We start from the raw sequence: 8,734 nt of genomic DNA, 5'->3' as shown, positions 1-8,734 counted from the left end.
AAGTGTGGGGATGTTGATAAACCACTATTTTATGGTTTATATTGTGTTCAATTGTGTGGTTTTATCATGATCCTTACCCACTTATTCATTAAATCAGCATGCATTTAGATTTCCTTTATGAATTTATTACATGTTTGAAAATTGCTTCCTAGAGACTTTAATTATTTATTTATTTTTAATTTCAAATCATTCATTAATCTCATCTCATTTACATATTCTCAAATTAAAAATTTATTTTTTAATATCAATTTAAAAACTAAATCTTTTATAACACACATTCTCAATATAAGATATAACTCTATATATAAAATCATTCTCAGAATGCTAATTTCTATCACAAAACAAAGCTAACATCTTTATTTGAATAAGCAATAATTAGTGAAAAAAGTACAGAATCCAGATATGATATATTAACAATAATCACCACTATCAGGCATTATTATGTACAACATATTATGAGTATACATCATTCCACTACAAGATTTCTACTTCTTTATGGGATTTTTTTTGTGGAGGTTTTAGAAAACTTTCATAACATATTTTATTTATGGCAAAATATGAAATTCTATTGATTAATACTAATTTAAATTTCTGAGTCCATTTGTCCAAATAAATAATGAGTCCCTAATCTACTCAAATCAAACCCAAACCAATTTCAGTCCAAAAAAAACTTGTCCAAAAAATTAAAAAAGGAAGAAGAGTGAGATCTAATGAAACCCTAGATCTACTTGCCGCATCTCTTCGCCATTGTCACCGTCAAGCTTGCCATAGTGTTTGAGATCAGAGGGAGAGTAAGCTCGTCGTTGCTGTCATTCATCGTCGTTGCTACTTTCCAATTCTTTCAACTCTTCAACTACATTAACACTTAATTTTGCCGTTTTTAATTGCAGCGCATGAATCTCACCGCAGTCAAAGACGCCGACGAAGTCATGGAGAGGTACGTTGAGGACACGCTTGCAATCCTCCCTCCTCTTAAGGATTGCTACCGCACGTGCTGCGGCGGCGCGCCGTCACATGAGAAGCTTAGCCTCGTGGACGTTGGAACAGGTGCTGGTCTTCCCGGAGTTATTTTTGTCATAGCTTGTTCAGGTGAATTTTTCGCTGCTTTTTTTTCCTTGTGTAATTAGATTCAATTCCTTTTTTCTCTCAGATCTAAAGCTTGAGCCTAATGTGGCTTTCGTTGGTAGGTTGCATCTATGGATGATTGGGGTCTGTCAGCCTGTTCCCTGTCCAATGGCACCATCTTCTCCTTCTTTTTCTCTTGCTTTTTCTTTGTTGCATGTCTTTTGTGTTTCTTTGCCGCCTCTTAACACCGTCTCCATTGGTATGCGCCGATACTTTCCTCCTAATTTTGCTTTGTGCTAGGTTGTTGCTTTGATTATTTTTTATTCTTGATCTTTGTTTGGTTAGATTTTTTGTTCCATTAAGATCTATTATTGAGTTCTAAGTTTGTTGATCTTTGTTTGTGTTCTTTTGATTGCGAATCCACTTGATTTAAAAACTCCGAAATTTTTTTGATTGTTGTTTATCTTGGAAGATTTATTATACAGAGGTGCTCTCCATTGAAAACTATTGTTAGCATCTTTGATAGAAATCTAGGGATTTCTGGTTACATTATTTGGTGTGGTTTATTTGGTTTGGGGTTTGTGCTGTGCTAATTAGGAATTGAGATAGATTAATGGTAACTGATTAATGTTGGTGCATCTGTATTTTTGGATTTCCTGAAATTGTATGATAAAATTATTGTCCCTTATTTATCATTTATTCTGAATTCATTGTGCTCGATTTTCATCTTTCATTGGAACATTTGATCTCTCTTTCATTGAAATGTTCCAATGAGTCCAAACATGAAATGCTAGAAGCATCAATGCCATTGCAATGAGTCCAAACATGAATGCTAAGCCACCAAACAGGTACGGAGTTGGAGATGAAATGTTTCTCAAACTTATTGCACCTCCTCCTACTGCATCCATTATGGAGTACTTTAATTTCTTGCAAATTGCATTAAAGTCCTCAATTATACGAATTTATTTCATTAAAGAACATATAAATTTAGTGCTCCGTTGCTTTGCTTTGAGGATGGGTTTTAGTTACTTGTAGTCGTATTATTGGGATATGGCATAGAAGCAAAAGAAATTTTTATTTATTTATATATGAATTATTGAATTATAAGGTGACTCACATTCATATTAATGGACCCACTCATGTTGAAATTGTGATGAATGGAATTTTTGTTGTTGTTATTCGTTTCTTTGGATAACATAGGCTAATGCTTGAACTTGTTCATGAATTTTTCTTGTTGTTATTCTGTTATTCAGTTCTAGGTTTCCCAATCTCTGTTTGGGTTTCTTGGATTGCCTGTCTACTTGAATTTAATAGTTTAAAGTTTTATAGTTATTTGATTATGATATTTATATCTCTCTTTTTGCGTTCTTTTTCAGGTTTTTATGATTGTTGTTACTGATTGTTATTGTTTTTGTTACTGATGGCAAGAAAGTTTCACGCCAAGACATTGAGCTGGAAGTATGACAAGAAAGTATGGCAGAAGCTGGAAGAAGAGAATGATGATTTGTTCAATCATTTCCACCCCTGTAAACACATTTTCACTCTCATTTTCTGGTACTTTTTTTTAAGTCTACCTTTTGCTATGATTGATGTCATAACCTGTATTGTTCAATTTTCTTTGAAGTGGTATCTTCCTTATTAGCAATAGTTGTGAAGAATAATTTTTCTTATTAGGTTTTGATCAACATAATGTAGCAAATACTATCTAAATTATTCCTAATATGATGTTAGCTCTACCGTGTACTTTCAGAAGAAGGTGGTTTAAGAAAATGGTTGGTTCTGCTTTTCTAGTACTTGCTACAAATTCCTATTATTAGGGGTAAAAAAATATGAATTTTCTGCAGAGATTGGTTATTTATTCGGGGATACAAGTGAGCATTGCAGGTTTTTCTTGCCATCTATTCATTCTTGTTTATTCTTTAGTTTTACCACACTTCTGCTTTTAAAATTTCACGTCTATGAACCTACTTAAATACTAATGAATTTTATATTTTTGAAATTCTAGCACATTTAAAGACACCTGAACAAGAGGTGCTCTTGTATTTATTCTTGGGTTCTGAATGCTGGATCTTGCCAACAATACTTTGCAGGTAAGGTCAAAGAATTAGAATGTGCTTCTTTCTATTATCTTTATATTGATGAAAGAAAGTAAGTTTTCTAAAAAATACTAGTCATGGCATGTAATTTGGTGGCTCCTTGTATAGTTTAGTTCTAATCTCATTGTAAAAGCAAATCAATTTCATTTGGTGGCTCCTTGACGATGATGATTCCAAGATTTCTAATATTGCCTAATACCCTCTGTTTTATTTAGGTGTACATGATTGGAGTGTTCTGATTGTGAATTATAAATATGTTAAATGTCAAGTTCTTAACTATGAATTGTAAATTTGACTAATTAAAATGAGGTATCATATTTATGTACAATTGATAATTAACTATTTGGTTGGGTTGATGAGAAAGGATTACTGTTAAATCTTAATTCCTGTGGCTGTAACAGTGGCGGCTTTGTGTTTAAATTTGTTTCTTTAACACAATTAGCAATCTTGTAGGTTATTGATGAGAAGAGTGTACTGAAAACTTGAGATCGAAAAAGAAATTGCTGAGAGAAGTTCTTGTTAGGAAAACTATATGTAGTAAGTTCTTTTCTCCAATTTTATGTTCTTTTACGATATCTGCTACAGTTTGTATTACATGCTATTGTGATGATAATGTGCTTTATTTTTCTTTTGTAGCAAATATGTGGATCCTATTAAATCGCGTTCTGATTTTAAAAATGTAAGTTGGTAATTGGCAACCATCTGATATTATCACTTTTAGTCATTCCAAAAATCTAATGGCTTTGTGAAATATATAGGCTTTCATGTACTCAAAAAGAACAATGGGTCTTTACAAAAGATTCTTCAGGAATCTTTGAAAAAGGTAACCATGTATTTATTTGAGATGCTAATAATGAAGTGCTAATAATGATGCTAATATATTTGAGATGATAATAGGTAATCCTCTTATTTTGATCTTGTGAAATTGGATTCATATGCTAGAATAGGGAGAAAAAATATAGCATCTGGTTGAATAACCATCTTTTTGTGAATTTGATTTCTTTATAGAAAGTAAGTTGCAAAAGTTCTTTTTGTAGAAAGTCTCCTATTAGAAGAAATTGATATCAATAGGAACTTGGAGTCACTATCAAAGTCGAAAGATGATAGCACCATGCCTACAATCATAGCCTCAGTATAACTGAGCGAAACTAGAAACTTTTTATCCATTTGAAATTTGAGATGTGATGTATTAGGAAAGTTTGCCACCTTTTAGAAGTAGTTATTGATTTAGTTGAGCTATTACTAGTTGTTTTACATCTTGGTAAATACTACTTGTATTGATCTTTTTTTCCGGTTAATCTTTTTATTTTGCTTATTGGTACCTTTATTGTTTGATGATACAAGTATACAACTGCAAAATTTACAAAGCCTTTTATTTTATATGTATTCGCAGCTATATGTGCCAACTTTGATCCAATGGCAATGTTGCCATTTGCTTCTTATGTGGTAAGCAATCATTTAATTGAAGATGGCATAATATGGATTTATAATTAGTGTTAGGAAGAATAAAACAGGATTTCACACAGATGCACAATATTCATGTATGTGTTGGTTAATACTTAATAGACGCAAGTGTCTTGTTTTATATTTTAAATTTTTTGTGTGTTAAATTTTGTTCAAATAGGTAATATTTTAATTTTCTTCTAAATTTTTTTATTTAAAGATTTCTTTTAAATGATAATTGATTAGTAGTATAATAATATAATTTTAGTATCTAGATTAATTGTTTAAGAATAATATTGACATATTTTGTGGAGGTTGAAACCCCACATGAATGTGTCTTTTTTTTTTTAAATTAGAAATTCTTTTTATGGGGGGTTCTAAACCGCCACAATGATTAACCAAAAATTGCCACAAAACACTAGCATAAAACCCCCACAAAAGGGTATAGGAAACTGCCACTGAATGGAATTGTGGGGGTTGTGAAAAACCGCCACAAAGGAGCTCGTGGCACCTCAAATTTTCGAGGTTTTTGAAACTGCCACGATCTTTTTTGTGGGGGTTTGAAACCTCCACAAATAAGAAAAAAACCGCCACAAATAAGCAAAATCCATGTAGTGGGCCATAAGTAACCACTTTATATTTCAACCAAATCTCGAAGGTGAAATAGTAATTTTCATTTGAGCACTTACTATTGTATCTACACACACACACACACACACACACACACACATATATATATATATAACACAATCAAATGATGCGACAGTCGGGAAAAAAATACAATTAGATGGACTCATATACATATAGATATAATTAAATCACCTTCCTCTATAACAGCCGGCGTGAAGATTTCATTTGGCGCACGTGTACTGCACTAAGGCGGCACATGTGTCTGTATATTCGAATTGTTTTCAATAATATATATAGGATTTGATCCCGAACTATGAAAGATATTAGCACTAAAGTGAACAACCTACATCAGATAAACCCACGTATTCGAGTATTACATAATTGGTTTCCTCTAGTGAACCAGGATGATTGTTGATAAATAGAAACAAACCATGGCAAATATACAGAAAAAACACAATGAAGATGACATCAGTTAACTGAGGACGAATCATTCTCGGAGGAATCTGAAGGTAACGACGATTGCATTCTTCGTCTCTTGTTCCTCAGAAAAGTAATTCTATGCTGCCTAGCAAGCTTACGATGGTTCTCCATGTAAACATACGACAAAAAAAAACAACAGTGCCATACGATCGAAGAGTGAAATTCTATTTAAGAGATGCTGGCTTTTATAATGTGTCTCAAATTCGAAAAATTGTAGGACAAACGGCCCTGATCAATACTTTAGTAGAAAGGTGGAATCCAGTTACTCATACATTTTATCTTTCCATAGCTGAATGTACTGTCACTTTAAAAGATGTAGTATTGATTCTCAGAATTTAAAAAAATAGTCTACCAGTTACAGGGCCAACTGCCAGCAATCACGAACTCATGCAACAAGAATGCTTGTTGAACTTTGGAGTTGCACCCACAACGAGTAATTGTAGAGGTAGCTTTATGAAGCTAACGTGATTGCGTAAAATTAAACATGATATAATGTTGACTGATTATGAGGCATGGAGTGTTATACCAGGTGCCACATCATGTTGTTATTTGGTACGACATTATTTCCTGACAAGTCTGGTGCAGGAGTGTATTGAAAATTTCTACCTTTACTCCGTGATATTCCTAAAATTAGGATATACAGTTGAGGATTAGCCTGTCTTGTCCATTTGTACAGGTCTTTGTGTAAGGCTATGCAATATGATTGCAAGGATTTGGATGGGCCGTTAACACTGCTGCACGTATGGGTTTGGGAGCGAATGCCTTTTCTTGCATCAATGCGTCGTCCATCGACATTTCCGTTAGCTTATTGGTAAGAGCTTTTGTTAAATATTATAAAGTTTCAAATTTATATTAATGTTATGTAATTAAATAATTTTTATGTATTTTATTAATGTAACATTTTAATATCACATGTAGAATGAGTATCATTGTCTTTCGACGGAGTATAAACGCTTGACACCTGCACATGTCAGGCATATGCTTGATAATATGCAGAATGATAACGTATGTAAATTAACACTTATATGAATTCCTCGTGTTGTTAATACTATTAATGATTATTGTTATTATCATGATGTTTACCAAAATGCATAATTCATGCTGTCACAGTTTGTGTGGGACCCATATAGTCCGCGGATTCTAGGCCCCGATTTCGTGCTACATACATGATATCTATGAGGATCCACACTTTTGGTTGTCACCGTCTCCTCTTAGTTTCTTTGAGTGCATTGAGTGGTGTCCAACTAACAGGGTTAAGCGACAATTTGGGAGGCGACAAGATAACTCCGGAGAACCCGAAGATTCTCGGAGATGCACACAACAAGTTGTTGATGGGTCCAAAAAATTTGAACCAGGCCAACCAGTAGAGTGAATGGATTAACTTGTGGCAAAACAGACAATGGGATGTGCTTGGTACTGAGTTTGTTGAAAATTTTGAGCCATCACATGAGTATATTGATTGGCACCATCGACAATATGCCGATCATTTACAGTTGTCCGCTTGATTTCCTCTACCACCACCACCATCATCACGTTTGCCATCTCCACCACTACTAACATCACTACCACCACCGCCGCCACCACCACCACAGGCACGTCCTTTGTCACCACAATTACAGGAAACTATGGCAGGATGGTCTCCAACTGATCAACAAACAGAGCTGCTAAACATGTGTACACAATATCTATATGTCCCATCATTTGAGGTAGCACATAGTCATAACACTGCCGTTGATAGAGGCAATGGCAGAAACTGTTTGGGATCAGATTGTTGGGTTCATACAAGACCAAGGTACGTCACAGATGTCAAATGTGATGAACCCAACCCAACACCCTCCACACCAGCAGGAGCATCTAGCTCAGCTGGTGCAACAGCCACTTCGGGTGGTGCCTGGTAGATTTTCTTTTGATGCACGAGTATATGGTCCATCCAGTTCATCTCATTTAGCAGCTAGAATGTCACTTGATTCCAGTAGGAGTGAATGGGGTCGAGGTATTTGTCATGAGTACAACTCTGGAACTAGTGCATATAGTCCAAGAATCGATCTTAACCTCATTGATTCATCAATTCAGGAGACAGATGAAGAAAACCAAGTTGTCTCTCACAGATTTGGTGCATACCATGATAAGATGGACTCTGGTGACGAAGATGATAAGGAAAACGAGATGGATGATGATGGTGGTGATGAGGCTGATGATGGCGATGAGCAACTGCAGGCTAGAACCGGAGGTAATTCAATTATAGTTATTGTTGCATGATATTGTAGCGTTTGTTACCGTTGATAATGGTCTTATTTCTATTTTGTTAATCACATGATATTTAGAGTTTATGCTTAATTATGTTGCTTAATTATTGTTGCATTGTTCTTAATTATGAAAAAAATTGTTATAGTCCTATTATGTCAATTAGAATAAATATGGTGTATTTGTTGGCAGACCATTGAAGAATTGGAAAAATGCTATAATTTGAGAGTAAATCCACCACATTGAAGCCAAAATAAATATACTCCATCAACAATTAAGAAGCCTATGTCTAATAAATATAAAAATGTGGTTAATACTGTTAAGAAAAAATTTAGCAAGTGTGAATGGTAATTTCACTACAAATTGTAAGACTTTAGAAAAAAGTCCTATCTTTGTACTAAGTAATAACTATGTTGAATTGATAATTATTATATGTTGCCTTAAATATTTATTCTTTTTTCCCACTTTATGCCAAATTAACTTGAATAGAAACAATAGACACTTTAGATAATAACAATCATTAATAAAAATAATCTCCAATTGTTTTTATAAATTACAAACTAAGTGTCTCATGTAATACATTATTACGGTGTTGCTCAGTCGCATGAACTAGGTCTGGCACCATGGGGGCATCTACTACGACTATGACCCTCGCCTTCGCAAAGCCTACAATATCGTGAACCTCGCATTGATCGTGTGTCCATCTCATTCAAGAAACGAGTTTATTTGGGACAGCCTTTAGTGACTCTCTTTAATATTTGGATTAGCTATCATCC

At 34.1% G+C, this 8,734-nt stretch overlaps 1 long non-coding RNA gene across 32 annotated transcripts; it reads left to right on the top strand.

Annotated features, from left to right (window-relative positions):
- Nucleotides 629-8,400, top strand: LOC110265918. Of its 32 annotated transcripts, none has more exons than XR_002352538.1 (15): nucleotides 630-791; nucleotides 891-1,089; nucleotides 1,188-1,324; nucleotides 2,442-2,591; nucleotides 2,816-2,837; nucleotides 2,910-2,949; nucleotides 3,071-3,155; nucleotides 3,615-3,698; nucleotides 3,798-3,840; nucleotides 3,920-3,984; nucleotides 4,555-4,607; nucleotides 5,854-6,266; nucleotides 6,391-6,525; nucleotides 6,633-6,719; nucleotides 6,825-8,064. It is a non-coding gene; the product is annotated as an uncharacterized LOC110265918 (long non-coding RNA). The 32 variants fall into 32 exon arrangements; XR_002352530.1 differs by having other exon boundaries at nucleotides 2,442-2,619; XR_002352542.1 differs by lacking the exon at nucleotides 2,816-2,837 and having other exon boundaries at nucleotides 2,498-2,591.

Source organism: Arachis ipaensis, chromosome B08, assembly GCF_000816755.2.
Source record: "Arachis ipaensis cultivar K30076 chromosome B08, Araip1.1, whole genome shotgun sequence".
In the NCBI taxonomy this organism is placed as follows: domain Eukaryota; kingdom Viridiplantae; phylum Streptophyta; class Magnoliopsida; order Fabales; family Fabaceae; genus Arachis; species Arachis ipaensis.
Note: the sequence above shows the minus strand (reverse complement) of the source record. Positions and strands in the feature narration are given on the sequence as shown.